Raw genomic sequence first — 18,321 nt, forward strand, 5'->3', positions numbered from 1 at the left:
TTATTTTGCAGTGCTGAACAACCTTCTCAAAATTCAAGGAATAAGGAAAGACTTCAGAGATTCATTCTCTCTATCTCTCTATCTCTCTGTCTCTCTCTCTCTCTCTCTCTATCTCTAATTCAAATAATAATAATCAAGATTATTAACGGGATAATCAATAACATTCATTTTATGGCAGGCAGCAATTTTGGGCTTCCGAGTGGCGCAGCGGTCTAAGGCGTCACTACAGACCCTGGTTCAATTCCAGGCAGTATCACAACTGACTGTGATTGGGAGTCTCAAAGGGCGGAGCACAATTGGCCCAGCGCTGTCCGGGTTTGGCCGTCATTGTAAATAAGAATGTTTTCTTAACTGACTTGTCTAGTTAAATAAAGGTTCAATATAAAATACAAACGTAGTGTGCTGCCAACCCACAGCTTTCTGCGTCCTCCCCCAACAACCCACAGCTCTATGCGTCCTCCCCCAACAACCCACAGCTCTCTGCGTCCTCCCCCAACAACCCACAGCTCTCTGCGTCCTCCCCCAACAACCCACAGCTCTCTGCGTCCTCCCCCAACAACCCACAGCTCTCTGCGTCCTCCCCCAACAACCCACAGCTCTCTGCGTCCTCCCCCAACAACCCACAGCTCTCTGCGTCCTCCCCCAACAACCCACAGCTCTCTGCGTCCTCCCCCCAACAACCCACTGCTCTCTGCGTCCTCCCCCAACAACCCACAGCTCTCTGCGTCCTCCCCCAACAACCCACAGCTCTCTGCGTCCTCCCCCAACAACCCACAGCTCTCTGCGTCCTCCCCCAACAACCCACAGCTCTCTGCGTCCTCCCCCAACAACCCACAGCTCTCTGCGTCCTCCCCCAACAACCCACAGCTCTCTGCGTCCTCCCCCAACAACCCACAGCTCTCTGCGTCCTCCCCCCAACAACCCACTGCTCTCTGCGTCCTCCCCCAACAACCCACAGCTCTCTGCGTCCTCCCCCAACAACCCACAGCTCTCTGCGTCCTCCCCCAACAACCCACAGCTCTCTGCGTCCTCCCCCAACAACCCACAGCTCTCTGCGTCCTCCCCCAACAACCCACAGCTCTCTGCGTCCTCCCCCAACAACCCACAGCTCTCTGCGTCCTCCCCCAACAACCCACAGCTCTCTGCGTCCTCCCCCAACAACCCACAGCTCTCTGCGTCCTCCCCCAACAACCCACAGCTCTCTGCGTCCTCCCCCAACAACCCACAGCTCTCTGCGTCACAACCCACAGCTTTCTGCGTCCTCCCCCAACAACCCACAGCTTTCTGCGTCCTCCCCCAACAACCCACAGCTCTCTGCGTCCTCCCCCAACAACCCACAGCTCTCTGCGTCCTCCCCCAACAACCCACAGCTCTCTGCGTCCTCCCCCAACAACCCACAGCTCTCTGCGTCCTCCCCCAACAACCCACAGCTCTCTGCGTCCTCCCCCAACAACCCACAGCTCTCTGCGTCCTCCCCCAACAACCCACAGCTCTCTGCGTCCTCCCCCAACAACCCACAGCTCTCTGCGTCCTCCCCCAACAACCCACAGCTCTATGCGTCCTCCCCCAACAACCCACAGCTCTCTGCGTCCTCCCCCAACAACCCACAGCTCTCTGCATCCTCCCCCAACAACCCACAGCTCTCTGCGTCCTCCCCCAACAACCCACAGCTCTCTGCGTCCTCCCCCAACAACCCACAGCTCTCTGCGTCCTCCCCCAACAACCCACAGCTCTCTGCGTCCTCCCCCAACAACCCACAGCTCTCTGCGTCCTCCCCCAACAACCCACAGCTCTCTGCGTCCTCCCCCCAACAACCCACTGCTCTCTGCGTCCTCCCCCAACAACCCACAGCTCTCTGCGTCCTCCCCCAACAACCCACAGCTCTCTGCGTCCTCCCCCAACAACCCACAGCTCTCTGCGTCCTCCCCCAACAACCCACAGCTCTCTGCGTCCTCCCCCAACAACCCACAGCTCTCTGCGTCCTCCCCCAACAACCCACAGCTCTCTGCGTCCTCCCCCAACAACCCACAGCTCTCTGCGTCCTCCCCCAACAACCCACAGCTCTCTGCGTCCTCCCCCAACAACCCACAGCTCTCTGCGTCCTCCCCCAACAACCCACAGCTCTCTGCGTCCTCCCCCAACAACCCACAGCTTTCTGCGTCCTCCCCCAACAACCCACAGCTTTCTGCGTCCTCCCCCAACAACCCACAGCTTTCTGCGTCCTCCCCCAACAACCCACAGCTCTCTGCGTCCTCCCCCAACAACCCACAGCTCTCTGCGTCCTCCCCCAACAACCCACAGCTCTCTGCGTCCTCCCCCAACAACCCACAGCTCTCTACGTCCTCCCCCAACAACCCACAGCTCTCTGCGTCCTCCCCCAACAACCCACAGCTCTCTGCGTCCTCCCCCAACAACCCACAGCTCTCTGCGTCCTCCCCCAACAACCCACAGCTCTCTGCGTCCTCCCCCAACAACCCACAGCTCTCTGCGTCACAACCCACAGCTTTCTGCGTCCTCCCCCAACAACCCACAGCTTTCTGCGTCCTCCCCCAACAACCCACAGCTCTCTGCGTCCTCCCCCAACAACCCACAGCTCTCTGCGTCCTCCCCCAACAACCCACAGCTCTCTGCGTCCTCCCCCAACAACCCACAGCTCTCTGCGTCCTCCCCCAACAACCCACAGCTTTCTGCGTCCTCCCCCAACAACCCACAGCTTTCTGCGTCCTCCCCCAACAACCCACAGCTCTCTGCGTCCTCCCCCAACAACCCACAGCTTTCTGCGTCCTCCCCCAACAACCCACAGCTTTCTGCGTCCTCCCCCAACAACCCACAGCTCTCTGCGTCCTCCCCCAACAACCCACAGCTCTCTGCGTCCTCCCCCAACAACCCACAGCTCTCTGCGTCCTCCCCCAACAACCCACAGCTCTCTGCGTCCTCCCCCAACAACCCACAGCTCTCTGCGTCCTCCCCCAACAACCCACAGCTCTCTGCGTCCTCCCCCAACAACCCACAGCTCTCTGCGTCCTCCCCCAACAACCCACAGCTCTCTGCGTCCTCCCCCAACAGGACGGGTAGCCTATTGCTCTTTTTTCAGTTTTATTATTAGTGGATATTGTCCTAATTCTGCCCTGCATGCATTGTTTGTAGTTTTCCTCTGACAATGTAGGATAATGGTACAGAACTCTGCATGCAGGGTTTCAATTAGGTGTTTGTCCCATTGGGTAAAATCTTTGCAAGTGGACCCCACACCTCGCTGCCATAAATTGCAATTGGTTCAATGACACCCAATTAGTTTTAGCTAATTTGAATTGTTTTTTTTAATGGCGTAGAATGCCCTGCATGCTTTCTCTCTCAGTTCATTCACTGACCCGCTTAGGTGTCCAGTTGAGCTTATTTTTAAACATAAGTAATTGTAACCTAAACCTAAGTCATCTCTCTCTCTTTCTCTCTCTCCTTCCTCCTCCTCTCTTCTTCTCTCCCTCCTCCTCCTCTGGTTTCTTCTCTCCCTCCTCCTCCTCTGGTTTCTTCTCTCCCTCCTCCTCCTCTGGTTTCTTCTCTCCCTCCTCCTCCTCTGGCTTCTTCTCTCCCTCCTCCTCCTCCTCTGGCTTCTTCTCCCTCTCCTCCTCCTCCTCTGGCTTCTTCTCTCCCTCCTCCTCCTCTGGCTTCTTCTCCCTCTCCTCCTCCTCTGGCTTCTTCTCCCTCTCCTCCTCCTCTGGCTTCTTCTCCTCAGGCCATTTTGAGTGTGTATTTTCTTTTTGTCATCAAACATTTCTGTTTTAAATTCATACGTTGACATACAAGTAGTTTTATTTTCAGGGAAAACAAATATATATATATATATATATATATATATATATATATATATATATATATATATATTTAGTATTGTTAAAGCAAGACCTGTGAGAAAGCTAATATCCACTGTACAAGGTATTGTCTCGTTAAGCATCAATACGCTACAGCAGGGGTTTCTTTTCACGTGTATTACTGTTTACAGAGAACTCAATCTATTTTAAATATACCATCAGCTTGACTTTTTTTATTTGAGGGACCTGGGTAAATATTGTTTTGAAGCTCATTTCCTGTAATTCAATGTAGTTTAACAAGACTCATGACATCTTTCAGATAGGCTATTTACATATGAATAAGAAGAATAGATAAGGAAGATAAAGTCTAGACCCAAGTCCTCCAAATGTTTCCAAATATGTTTTATGATAATTTATATGAACCCTCAATGTAATTATACATATTCTCGTTTACAGAAAGTGAATAGATCAATTGATAGCAACAGAGTCACACATTGTGTCAAATTTCTATGCCTCCTCGGCATTAGAATGTCGTAGCTTAGCTTCTGAATGTTATAGAGACAAACCAAAGATAAGACAAACCAAAGATATTAATTCCCATGTGCATGTCGTGTCTTCCTCTGGCATTTTACCGCTTGTTGCTAGCTTAAAGCATTTTTTTTTTACCACTCAAATCAAGGAAGGTCCTGTGCCACCCTCCTACGAAACGTTGGCCCCTATAGGGGACGTGCCCCCTAGGTTGGGAACCCCTGCACTAGAATGACATTCCATGTTGTTGTGTAATTTGAAGTGGCTTGTTGCTGTATACGGGAGATTCTGCAACTACAGGCCTTTTGGTGTCCATGGGGTATCTTGTTAATTTACATATGTTAAATTGACACTCAAATAACCTTAAACTTTTGTTATCATTATTACATTTTTTTTAGCTGGGGGTCACTGTTTCGCATTTAGTTAAATTTTAGCTTAATTTATTTGCACCAAAGAAGACAAGTGATAAACACCCATCCAGATAACAATGAAGCAGTGTGCAGGTGTGGTTGTCAGCCCAATGACTGATATACAAATCACCTAAAAAAAACGAATTACAATACATAAGTACCAAAATAAAAATGTTTAGTTAAAACAGATATCAGATTACTGAGTAGTTTGGTTCATCAGGCTGACCCCCAGTCTTCATGGATCAGATTACTGAGTAGTTTGGTTCATCAGGCTGACCTCCAGTCTTCATGGATCAGATTACTGAGTAGTTTGGTTCATCAGGCTGACCTCCAGTCTTCATGGATCAGATTACTGAGTAGTTTGCTTCATCAGGCTGACCTCCAGTCTTCATGGATCAGATTACTGAGTAGTTTGGTTCATCAGGCTGACCCCCAGTCTTCATGGATCAGATTACTGAGTAGTTTGGTTCATCAGGCTGACCTCCAGTCTTCATGGATCAGATTACTGAGTAGTTTGGTTCATCAGGCTGACCTCCAGTCTTCATGGATCAGATTACTGGGTAGTTTGGTTCATCAGGCTGACTTCCAGTCTTCATGGATCAGATTACTGAGTAGTTTGGTTCATCAGGCTGACCTCCAGTCTTCATGGATCAGATTACTGAGTAGTTTGGTTCATCAGGCTGACCTCCAGTCTTCATGGATCAGATTACTGGGTAGTTTGGTTCATCAGGCTGACCTCCAATCTTCATGGATCAGATTACTGGGTAGTTTGGTTCATCAGGCTGACTTCCAGTCTTCTCTTGAAGTTACTGAGGGATGATGAGGTTTTGGCAATGTGAAGATAATAATTCCAGAGTATGATACCTCTGTATCTGATAGAGAATTGACTATGTGAGGTGCGGCAGTGGGGAGGGTGAAGGTTTCCACAGTGTCTTGTGTTATATAGATGGATTTCAGAATGAACCTGGAAGAATCCATTGAAGGGTTTAGGTAAAGTGTCTGGGAGGTAGGAGTATTTGTAGATGAAAGTGCATAATTGGCGTACATTAATGTCGTAAATAGACAAGATATTGAGTTTCTTAAACAAAGGTGCAGATGGGGCCAGGTAATTAGAGGAAGTGGCTAGTCTTGCAAAATGTATTTTGTATGAGGAGAAATTTTTGTAGGAAGGAGGCATATGTACTGGCCCAGACAAATATTACAGTAAATGAGATCTGGGTAAATGAAGCTATAGTATAGAGTTAGGAAGCAAGCCTGATGAACCACGCCTCTAATCTTTCTGATGATACCAACACATTTCATCACTTTGCTGCAGACAAACTGAATATGATCTTTCCAGGACACCTTTTCATTAATTAGAACACAGTAGATATGACTTTGGCTCTTTTAAAAATATTTTTTACAATATTTCTTATTCTTACTGGTGAATACAATAAAGATATATTTTTTGGTTTGTTTTACATTTAAAGATCATTTGTTTATCTTGGACCATTCAGAACATATGACCATGCCTGAAGTAGCTTAGTTAATTAGTGAAGGAAAATGATTGTGTGATAAAATCAAATTTATCCTCAGCAAAGAGAAGGGGAAGAAGTACGGTAGAAGACCCAGCAGCAAGGTCATTGATATAGATTAGGAATAACAAAGGTCCAATTATTCAACCCTGTGGGACGCCACAGGATATCTTGGCCCTGGTAGATGTACAGCCGTCTCCATTAAACAAATTGATGCTGATATCTTCAAATTACCAATGGCCTTTATCACCCCCATTACATCATCACCCCCACAACATCATCACCCCCACTACATCATCACCCCCACTACATCATCACCCCCAGTACATCATCACCCCAGTACATCATCACCCCCAGTACATCATCACCCCCAGTACAACATCACCCCCACTACATCATCACCCCCACTACATCATCACCCCCACTACATCATCACCCCCAGTACATCATCACCCCCAGTACATCATCACCCCCAGTACATCATCACCCCCATTACATCATCACCTCCATTACATCATCACCTCCATTACATCATCACCTCCATTACATCATCACCTCCATTACATCATCACCCCCACTACATCATCACCCCCACTACATCATCACCCCCACTACATCATCACCCCCACTACATCATCACCTCCAGTACATCATCACCCCCAGTACATCATCACCTCCATTACATCATCACCCCCAGTACATCATCACCCCCAGTACATCATCACCCCCAGTACATCATCACCCCCAGTACATCATCACCCCCAGTACATCATCACCCCCAGTACATCATCACCTCCATTACATCATCACCCCCAGTACATCATCACCCCCACTACATCATCACCCCCAGTACATCATCACCTCCATTACATCATCACCCCCACTACATCATCACCCCACTACATCATCACCCCACTACATCATCACCCCCACTACATCATCACCCCCACTACATCATCACCCCCAGTACATCATCACCCCCAGTACATCATCACCCCCAGTACATCATCACCCCCAGTACATCATCACCCCCCACTACATCATCACCCCCCACTACATCATCACCCCCCACTACATCATCACCCCCACTACATCATCACCCCCACTACATCATCACCCCCACTACATCATCACCCCCACTACATCATCACCCCCACTACATCATCACCCCCACTACATCATCACCCCCACTACATCATCACCCCCAGTACATCATCACCCCCAGTACATCATCACCCCCACTACATCATCACCCCCACTACATCATCACCCCCACTACATCATCACCCCCACTACATCATCACCCCCACTACATCATCACCTCCACTACATCATCACCTCCACTACATCATCACCCCCCACTACATCATCACCCCCACTACATCATCACCCCCAGTACATCAGGAGGCTCAAACTGAAGCAGAGAAGGGAAATGTCCCTTAGTGTAGTCCAAGGGATTTCCAATCAGTTTTCTAAATTTTATTTGACCGAGAGGAACCCACATTCACAAAAAAATGTTTTTAATTAAATTCACATGAAATAACATCAGGATCACTATAGGTTTTATTTTCCAACAATACATTGAGATGGGTTAGTTGTAGATGCCACAGGCAGTTGTCCCACACCCTGACTTGTGATCATTGGAAAATATGTTATGCAAGATATGCAGAACAAAACCACAAAACTGTCGACTTTGGCAACGACCCTGGGACTTAACATGAGCACATCAAACCCCAAGGTAATGAGCATCAACCAAACAACAGACAACACCATAAACCTGGACGGGAGATATACTGGAAGAAGTAACATCTATTCACCGACCTGGGAAGTGTAATCGGGAAAGACGGAGGAAGTGGCGGACTGACGAACAAGAATAGGGAAGTCAAGAACAGCTTTTTTTAAATGTCAAGACAAATATGGACCTCCCAAGATCATTTCAACAAGAAAGCCAATACGCATCTTCAACTCCAATATCCAATCAGTTCTACGGGGAAGAAACGTGGAGAAACACAAACGTAACGAGCAATAGACTTCAAACTTTCAGAAACAAATGCCTAAGACACATCCTGTCAATATACTTGTCAAACACCCATAAGAAACAAAGAACTCGAGGAAGTCACACAACAATAACTACATGAAATCCAAATGAAATGCAGGTAATGGGGCTGGATTAGAGAAAACTCCGAACGGCATAGGGGACGTTTGTCGAATGACCTATGCTCCCCTAAAAGCAAAAGGTTTTAAGTCAAATAAGAAAAACCTTATGGCCTGGCAGTTCAATCCCAAAAATTAACAAATTGTCATTTCCAACACCAAAATGTGTCGGTATTGACAATTTCCGGGTTATTACCATTACAAAGTAGTGACTTTTTGTATAACTTCTGTATAGAATGTATACCTCCGCTCATTACTGCTTACTACATGATATTATACTGTCTTTATAGCAATCGATTATGTGTAGATATCCATTTCCTCCCACTTATTTTGAACGACTATCCTAATGCGATACACCATTACCCCGTCATTACAGCCACAATGTAATCAATAAAATGTATTTATAAAGCACTTTTTACATTAGCAGATGTCCCAAAGTGCTGTACAGAAGCCCGGCCTAAAACCCCAAACAGCAAGCAATGCAGGTGTAGAAGGAAAAACTCCCTAGAAAGAGGAACCAGGCTCTGAGGGGTGGCAAGTCCTCTTCTGGCTGTGCCAGGTGGACACATAGCATTTTAAAGAAAACATATATTTACACATGAAATAGCGCACTTCTGTCTATGTCAAGTGTAAAGCACTTGTTCCCAATATAACTATTGTAAAAATGATAAATATATAACACTTTCAACAATAAATTGTATTGTCGATGGTAGCCTCCGTGCCGGTATAGAAGCTCAGCCAGCAAAAGGCACATATTTATGGATGAATGAATTAAAATATATATTTCTGATTGTGGTAGCACCAAATCATATAGACAAGATAAAATAAAACCATTGTTTGTCATTCAGTTTTAAAATAAAATATGTTTTATGATGTGATGCTAATGACATCTGCAGAAGGTTCTGGAAAAACAGTCAAATCTATTGTATTGTTGAAAAAAATAGTCACATCCAATACCAGTTTATGATTCCTGACAAAAGGAGAAAAGTATTCAAGAAACAACTTTTTCAATTTTCATAAGAAATGCCAAAAGTGTCTGTAGTTCCAAAATCACACACATGTCAAATATAGTTTCCAAAATTCTGTGAACCAAAATGTCCATGTTTTCCAGAAATCCTAGTTAGAGGATTCCGGATTTTGTGCTTATTCCTGATTCCGGGAATCTGACAACTAGATTTCTGGACAACGTGGACATTTTGTGAAAGTTATTGGGATTTTGCAACCAGTAGATCCTTCATTCCCAGTAAATACTGTATGTAAAAACAAGAGACATGTCCTGCTGTATGCTTACCTATGTCAGGTGTGATTGAAAAACGTGCTGCAACAAAACCAATGAACCTTATGGACAGTTGAAACACTTCAAACACTGGTATTGGTCATCTGTCTGTAAACTGTACTATATATCGGTTGAATCCGTCTTCTGTCGGCATCTTGACAACGTATTTTGCACTTAGAGTGAAAATCATGGACTGTAAGCTAGCCATTATAGCCTTAATGTTGGTTTGTGCTCACTGTTCAATTGATTATAGTTTATTACCTTGTGTATTTTAGTGATGAGTATGGGGAATAGTACCTCCACTCCAAAACATGTAAATAGTTATATTTATGTCAACATATGTCTTTAATTTCTTTAGTTAAAAGTGGAAACGTCATTTATTTTTAACGGTTTAATGAATGTAAAGTCAGTGCACATCTACAGTACTGAGACAGAAGTTTAAGCTAGCCTGAGTACCAGTTTCTTTCGCTAACATTTGACTCCTTGACACTCCTTGTCATTGCCTTTGGCGTGGAATGTTAGCTAAAGAGACTGGAACCCAGACTAAGTCTAAGGTATCAATCTATTGGGGAACAGTGTACATGACTGAATCAAGTTGAACAAATGTTCCGATCATTGTCACTGCTACTCTAATCACACCACTCATCTCTCTCTCTCTTTCTCTCTCTCTCTCGCCTGGGGATTACTCCATGCCTGAGGGTTTAATTTGATGTCCAGTATTACTGTCTGTACTTGTTAATGTGCTTTTCATGAATGTGTATCTGAATATACAGTATACTAACTAAAAAGGTACTTGGACGTACAGTACTGGAGTTTACCAAAGCAAAGGTGTGTCTGTATTTCTCTAGTAGTTGTATTTATTGTCAAATAGTTTTCTATGCATTTATTAGGTACAGATACAATTAAAACATTAATATGTAGTTAATTAGTATTTTATTTGTCAGGGACCATGCCAACCAAGTACAAATATACTCCCTTAAATATTTATGAATGAAGCTAAAACTTTTAATTTGGCATTTTGGAATTGATCAAATGTTTCATTTGAGGCGACAGTACAGAATGTAACCTTTTATTGGAGGGTATATTCATACATATATATGTGTTTTACCTTTTTATAAATGAAATATCTGTATGTATCTAGTCTCCCCATTTGAAGGTGTCATAAGTATTTGGACAAAATTCACTTAAGTAAATTAAAGTGGTCTGGATGCTACCATGATTACGGATAATCATGAATGAATCATAAATAATGATTATTGAGAAAGTTACAGAGGCACAAAGATCATACCCTAACCTCTCACCATTACCAATAGGGCAGTATTCATGCAGAAATTGTGCGATTGGTTCTAAAAAATAAAATCACTCGGGGGTTGAGACCTCTCGTTGTTTGTTTGGGGCAGCAGGTAGCCTAGTGGTTAGAGCATAGAATACGCCAGTAGTGATGGGTCGTTCGCGAACGAGTCGGCTCTTAAGAGCCGGCTCTTGTAGGTGAACGTTATGAGGTGAACGTTATCAGAAGAGCCAAATCTATTTATAAAAATAATTTTTTAATTAAGAAATGAATTATTAAAATATTTAAATTAATGGAATAAACTAATTCAAAGAACTAAAAAATGAATAAATAATATAGGACTAAATGCTCAAGCGCACATACATTCGTTCTGACTAACAGCCTCACTTGTTGTTCCTGTCAATCAGACACGCAGTGTCAACCAATGAACCAAAGATGCGTGAGGGAGGGAGGGCCGAGCCAACCGCAGCCGAGGGGAGAGAGGATCCTTTAAAACAACAGATGGAAAATGAGTCGGAAGCACAGTAGCATTTGGATGCATTTTAATAATGTAGACAATGTTAGAGCAGAGTGTAGAATTTGCCAAAACAAAATCTCATATAAAGTCGGTTCTACGCACAACCTACACCGGCATATGCGAACTGTCCACCCAACTGTGAAGCTAGCTGTAGCGGAGCTTCGAGAAACTAGCGGGCCTGCTAGTGGTGGTGGTGGAGCCAGCACCTCCACACGTGGAGATGTATCCACTCAGTCAAGTAGGCCTGCTAGTGATAGTGGTGGAGATGTATCCACTCAGTCAAGTAGGCTTACTCCGTGAACAACAGCAACACAGTTCTCTATGGACCAGTTTATGCCAAAGTCTATATCTGTAGCAAAACAAGGCCAACTTGATATTGCATTGGCTAAAATGATTGCCAACAATTTCCAGCCATTTTCAATCGTGGAGGACAGAGGTTTTAGAAATTATAGCAATAGTCTAAATCCAATGTACACAATTCCAAGCAGGAAAACCCTTTCAAAATCAGTTATTCCTCAACTGTACGAGAGCACACAGGCTTCAGTGTGGGAAAGAGTCCAAAAGCTACTGCAGTTTCTCTTACCACTGACTGCTGGACATCAAGGGCAACCACTTCTTACATGTCGGTTACATGTCACTTCATTGAAGATTTCTCGATGTCTAGCTGTCTTCTGGACTGCTTTGAGTTCAGCGACAGACACACCTCAGAGAACTTGGCAGAGGAACTGTTGAGTGGCCAGAGAATGGCAAATAGATGGAAAAGTGGTCTGTTGCGTTAGCAACAATGCAGCTAACAACCAAAGTCATGAAAATGTTAAAATGGACCCATCATCCATGTCTTGCCCCACACAATCAACCTGATTGTAAGAGATGCTCTGAAGGTGATGAAGCCCACTGTGGACAAAGTGAAAGCAGCTGTGGAATAATTCCACAGGAGCACAGTAGGTGCTGAAAAACTACAAGTCTACACAACGCCAGATGGGGATGGCTGAGCTGAGGCCTAAACAAGACTGCACTATTTTATATGTTGAAGCTGTTTATTGAGTCAAAGGATGCCATCATCTCTACCCTGGCTATTGTCAATGCACCTGTTGATGCTCTGACCCAAGAGGAATGGGAGGTGGTGGAGGAGGTGTGCAGAGTCCCGGAACCCTTTGAGCAGGTCACTGTGGAGATCAGTGGAGAGAGGTACAGTAAGCAGTTATTACTACATCACTATTTAGTCCAGTATTATATATGTATATGAGCAGTAGATGAGAATGTATCAGTAGACAAAACATGAACTTGAACTAATAAGTTACTGTTCTCTCTTTTCAGCTATGTGACAGCCTCAATAATGATACTCCTGTGTCAGGGTCTGCAGCCAATCACAGCCAGCCGCCAGAGAGAAGCAAATGTAACCTCAGGACGTGACAGAGTTGATGGACACCCTTTGTTCATCAACGGACAGAAAGTTCCACAGAATGGAATATAATCACGTGCTATTAGAAACCACTGCACATGACCACAGGTTTAAGAAGTTAGCCTTCAGTGATGCCAGAGCGATTGATGAGGCTCTTCAAAGAATAACCTCAGCAGCAGGGAGGGACAGCCCCAGCAGTCAGCTGGCTCAGGCACCAGGGCAACAGGAAGAAGAGGGATCAGATGGAGCAGAAGCACCAGCAGTAGTGCCACAAACGTCTGCTGTTTGGATGCTGTTTGACGAGAGAGCAACTGGGGATGCAGCACGAAGGAATCCCTCAGCAGATGTCATAATGGAGGTCCGATCCTATTTGGAGGAGCCCCTCCTCCAAAGATCTGCAGATCCTCTGAGCTGGTGGAAGAACAAGGTTTCTGTCTACCCACGGCTTGCTAAAGTCATGACAGGGAGACTCTGCATAGTGGCCACATCCGTTCCCTCTGAGAGGGTCTTCTTGAAAACGGGACAAATAACTACTGAGAGAAGAAACCACATCAGCCCCTCGAAAGTGAGGCCGCTTGCATTTCTGGAAGAAAAAAAATGCTAAATATGGTCAGCGTTGCTGTGTGCTGCTGGTTATAACATGGCAATAAAGAAGAGAGAGAAAAGAGGGACCAGTTTAATGTTTTAAGAGGGATGCTGCAGTTTTGCACATTGTTTATTTTTCTTTGATATGGTGCAATATTCTATTATTATGTTGTTCAGATTGTATTCGTTTTGAATTGTTAGATTTATAGGCACTTTGTTTATATACATTAAAAAGTTATACTTTAAATAAAAATGTTTAATAGCATTATTTTTCATAACAAACCAATGCATTTTTAAACACATTGTGGTTAAGGCAGAGTATGATTTCATTTAATAATTTAATTAGAATTGTTTTAACACCAATCATAGTCAAACTATCTCAAACTATTTGACTTGGAAAAAATACAAAACATATTTTTTTTAAGAGCCGTTTGAGGGCCAGAAGAGTCGGCTCTTTTTGGTGAGCTGAGCCGAACGAGAGGGCTCACTGAAAAGAACCGGAATGCCCATCACTATCGACAGTTTTGGTTACAATACCCATAAAACTTAGCGGTCAAGAAGGGAAGTGGTTCCAGTCGTTTTTCCACCATTCCATTTTAGAAACACTTCCAATCAAATCAAACTTTATTTGTCAAATGCGCAGAATACAACAAGTGTAGACTTTACAGTGAAACGCTTTACTTACAAGCCCTTAACCAACAGTGCAGTTCAAGAAGAAGAAAATATTTACCAAGTAGACTAAAATAAAAAGTAATAATAAAAAGTAACACAATAACGAGGCTATATACAGGGGGCACCGGTACCGAGTCAGTGTGCGGGGTACAGGTTAATTCAAATAACGGCTGTGTTTCGTGTAGGCTCATCCTGGTGTGACATTTTGATAACCGTGTACATCTCTTTAGGTCAAGTGACTTTTATCAATATATTCAGCTCTATTTACTCCCCGATTCTAAAATGCTAATTAGCGTCAAAGTAGACATCATGCAAAACTACAAGTCCCTGCAAGCTCCTGCACATCGCTATCCTCCTGCACATCTCTAGCTGACACCTAGCTGCATTAACCTGTCAGTCTTTACAGACATCGCTGGAAGCAGGAGACGCCACTCTATCAATTGTGAGACCGTAAATCATCATACATAATAAAAACAAAGCCTATATTACAATGATTTAAATGTATAGCAGACCAAGCTAGTTACCCTATCCAGTACATCACCCATTCACGGTGACGTTCAGGACAGAACAGCTCCATCTATAGGAACTGCTTATGGATCCTATCTCCATGTAGTTAGTACAATCCGAGACTTCCCATATTTTAATGTTTATACCTTAAACCCAGGGGTATTAAACTCTTACCCTACGAGGTCTCTTCACTGACCGGTCTTTGTCTTGGAGCGACCGCATGTCTCGTCGCCGCCGCAGGACGCAGCACAGTTGTTGTCACAGAGGTTGAGTTTACGTGAAACCGGCTCTGTTTGCTGTACCTTCACCCTCCTGCAGGTGGTGCTATCAGAGACGTACTGCCTCGTCAGTGGTGTGAAGTACAGAAGTAAAAATACTTTAAAGTACTACTTAAATTATTTTTTGGGGGGTATATGTACTTTACTTTACTATTTCTATTTGTTCAAACTTTTAATTTTACTTCACTACATTCCTAAAGAAAATAATGTACTTTTAATACATTTTCCCTGTATTCGTTACATTTTGAATGCTTAGCAGGACGGAAAATTGTCCAATTCACACACACTTATCAAGAGAATATCCCTGGTCACCCCTCCTGCCTCTGATCTGGCGGACTCACTAAACACACATGCTTTGTTTGTAAATTATATGTGTTGAGTGTGACCCTGGCTACCCATACATTTTTTTTTTTTTATACAAGAAAATTGTGTTGTCTGGTTTTCTTAATATAAGATATTTTGATATACTTAAGTATATTTTCGCAATTACATGTACTTGTATTCCTTAAATATATTTAAAACCAAATACTTTTAGACTTTTACTCAAGTAGTATTTTACTGGGGGACTTTCGCTTTTACTTCTATTATGGTATCTTTTGGATACTTTTCCCACCACGGTGCCTCGTCTTGCCCGAAAGGCTGAGCATCTGTATGCCATGGTAGAGGATGAGGGAGTGAGATGGGGAGCCGTCCCTCCAATGCTCTGCCACAGGCCTCCATGTAGGTCTCCATCTCCCACGGCGGGCTATAGTTCACCACGTGACGCACCCTCGCGAAGTCCACCCCCTGCCCCAGCACTGCTGTTGCTATGACGACCCGGAGAACGGACGAGGGGTCGTTCAGGGAGCTGATGATGCTCTGTTGGATGTTCTCAGGGGTACGCGAATGGAACATGTCGAACAGTCGGTTCCCAGAGACATTTTCAGCTCCTGTAGCCTGACTTCTTTCCCAGGGCTGCCAAGAACACATACCAGGTCAGTTGGCCACAGTCCTTGATGTCTGAGCAGCACATGACCGTCTTGCCAGCGTCGGGCCCCTTGAAGGCCAGCTCCTCACACAACCAGGAGAAGGTCTTCTAAATCAAATCAACGTTTATTTGTCACGTGCGCTGAAAACAGACCTTACAGTGAAATGCTTACTTACCGGCACTAACCAATAGTGCAGAAAGGTGTTAGGTGAACAATAGGTAGGTAAAGAAATAAAACAAAAGTACAAAGAGGATATATACAATAGCGAGGCTATAAAAGTAGCGAGGCTACATACAGACACCTGTTAGTCAGGCTTATTGAGGTAGTATGTACATGTAGATATGGTTAAAGTGACTATGCATATATGATGAACAGAGAGTAGCAGTAGCGTAAAAGAGGGGTTGGCGGGTGGTGGGGAGCACTGGTTGGTCGGCCCAATGGGTTTGAGGACACTTTTCACAGCCAGGCGGGTGTTGTCCCTCTCCTGGCTTTTGACCTCCTCCAGGCAGTCCTGCATATTGAAGTACACTACATGACCAAAAGTATGTGGACACCTGTTCATCGAACATCTCATTCCAAAATCATGGGCATTAATATGGAGTTGGTCCCCCCTTTGCTGCTATAACAGCCTCCACTCTTCTGGGAAGGCTTTCCACTAAACGTTGGAACATTGGTGAGGGGACTTGCTTCCATTCAGCCATGAGCATTAGTGAGGTCAGGCACTGATGTTGGGCGATTAGGTCTGGCTCGCAGTCGGTGTTCCAATTCATCCCAAAGGGGTTCGAGGGGGTTGAGGTCAGGGCTCTGCTCAGGCCAGTCGATCTCGACAAACCATTTCTGCATGGACCTCGCTTTGTGCACGCACGGGGGCATTGTCATGCTGAAACAGGAAAGGGCCTTCCCCAAACTGTTGCTACAAAGTTGGAAGCTCAGAATCATCTAGAATGTCATTGTATGCTGTAGTGTTAACATTTCCCTTCACTGGAACTAAGGGCCTGAACCATGAAAAACAGTCCCAGACCATTATTCTTCCTCCACCAATCTTTACAGTTGTCACTATGCATTGGGGCAGGTAGCGATCTCCTGGCACAGCCAAACCCAGATTCATTCATCGGACTGCCAGATTGTGAAGCGTGATTCATCACTCCAGAGAATACGTTTCCACAGCTCCAGAGTCCAATGGCGGAGAGCTTTACACCACTCCAGCTGACGCTTGGCATTGCGCATGGTGATCTTAGGCTTGTGTATATCTGCTTGGCCATGGAAACCCATTTCATGAAGCTCCTGTCGAACAGTTCTTGCGCTGACATTGCTTCCAGAGGCAGTTTGGAACTCTGTAGTGAGTGTTGCAACCGAGGACAAATGATTTTTACTCGCTACACACTTCAGTACCATGCAGTCCCGTTCTGTGAACTTGTGTGGCCTACCACTTTGCAGCTGAGCCGTTGTTGCTCCTTGACATTTCCACTTCACAATAACAGCACTTACAGTTGACCGGGGCAGCTCTAGCAGGGCAGAAATTTTGATGAACTGACTTGTTGGAAAGGTGGTATCCTATGACCGTGCCACGACGATCGTTACTGAGCTCTTCAGTAAGGCCATTCAACTGCTAATGTTTGTCTATGGAGATTGCATGGCTGTGTGCTCGATTTTATACAGCGGTCAGCAACGGATGTGGCTGAAATAGCCGAATCCACAAATTTGAAGGGGTGACCATATACTTTTGTATGTACAGTGTACTTCCTCACCCACTTCCTGGTGGTCTGTGATGCTGTGGAGGTGAGGGTGAGGAGTAGCCTCTGCCAGGGTAGTATACATCTCAGCTCATCCGCTAGTTTTCACCACTTCTGGAACGGAGCGCCATTTTGGTGTTCCTTTGCACCTGTTCCAAAAAAAAAAGATAAAATCACAATGGTCATGTCAGATTAAAGTAATTGAAGTCACCAATGAAAGACGTACAGCATAATTTATCATGATTAATACGTCATTAATTTCACCCATTCTAGACTGACTTAACAGCCATAACTCAATATAGCCACAACTTGCTATTCCCAAATGTGGGCATTATCATTTTCATATTGCAGAGTCTCTACCTTTCAATATAGCCAGGTATATGAAACATCCTCATCTAAAAATGTTGATTGTTTTCTTAGCTATCTAACTGATTTACTGTCGGACTACTGTGTAGACCCTTCCACGACCATTCCAACCAGTCGCTGTCCATACAAAGGACTCTCCAGTATTGTCCTCATGGCATAATCGTTGGACAAAACTCTGGTGACCCAAACACAAAGGTGAATTCCCCACTGGCAATTCTTCCATTCATCTCTGGGTGGCTGTGGCCAACTCATGCAGGCAGCAGTGATTTAAAAATTCTACTTGATCTTCCATTGTCAATTTCAACAAGATTGGT

Source organism: Oncorhynchus mykiss, chromosome 11 (genome assembly GCF_057628025.1).
Source record: "Oncorhynchus mykiss isolate SJ-2025 chromosome 11, ASM5762802v1, whole genome shotgun sequence".
NCBI lineage: Eukaryota > Metazoa > Chordata > Actinopteri > Salmoniformes > Salmonidae > Oncorhynchus > Oncorhynchus mykiss.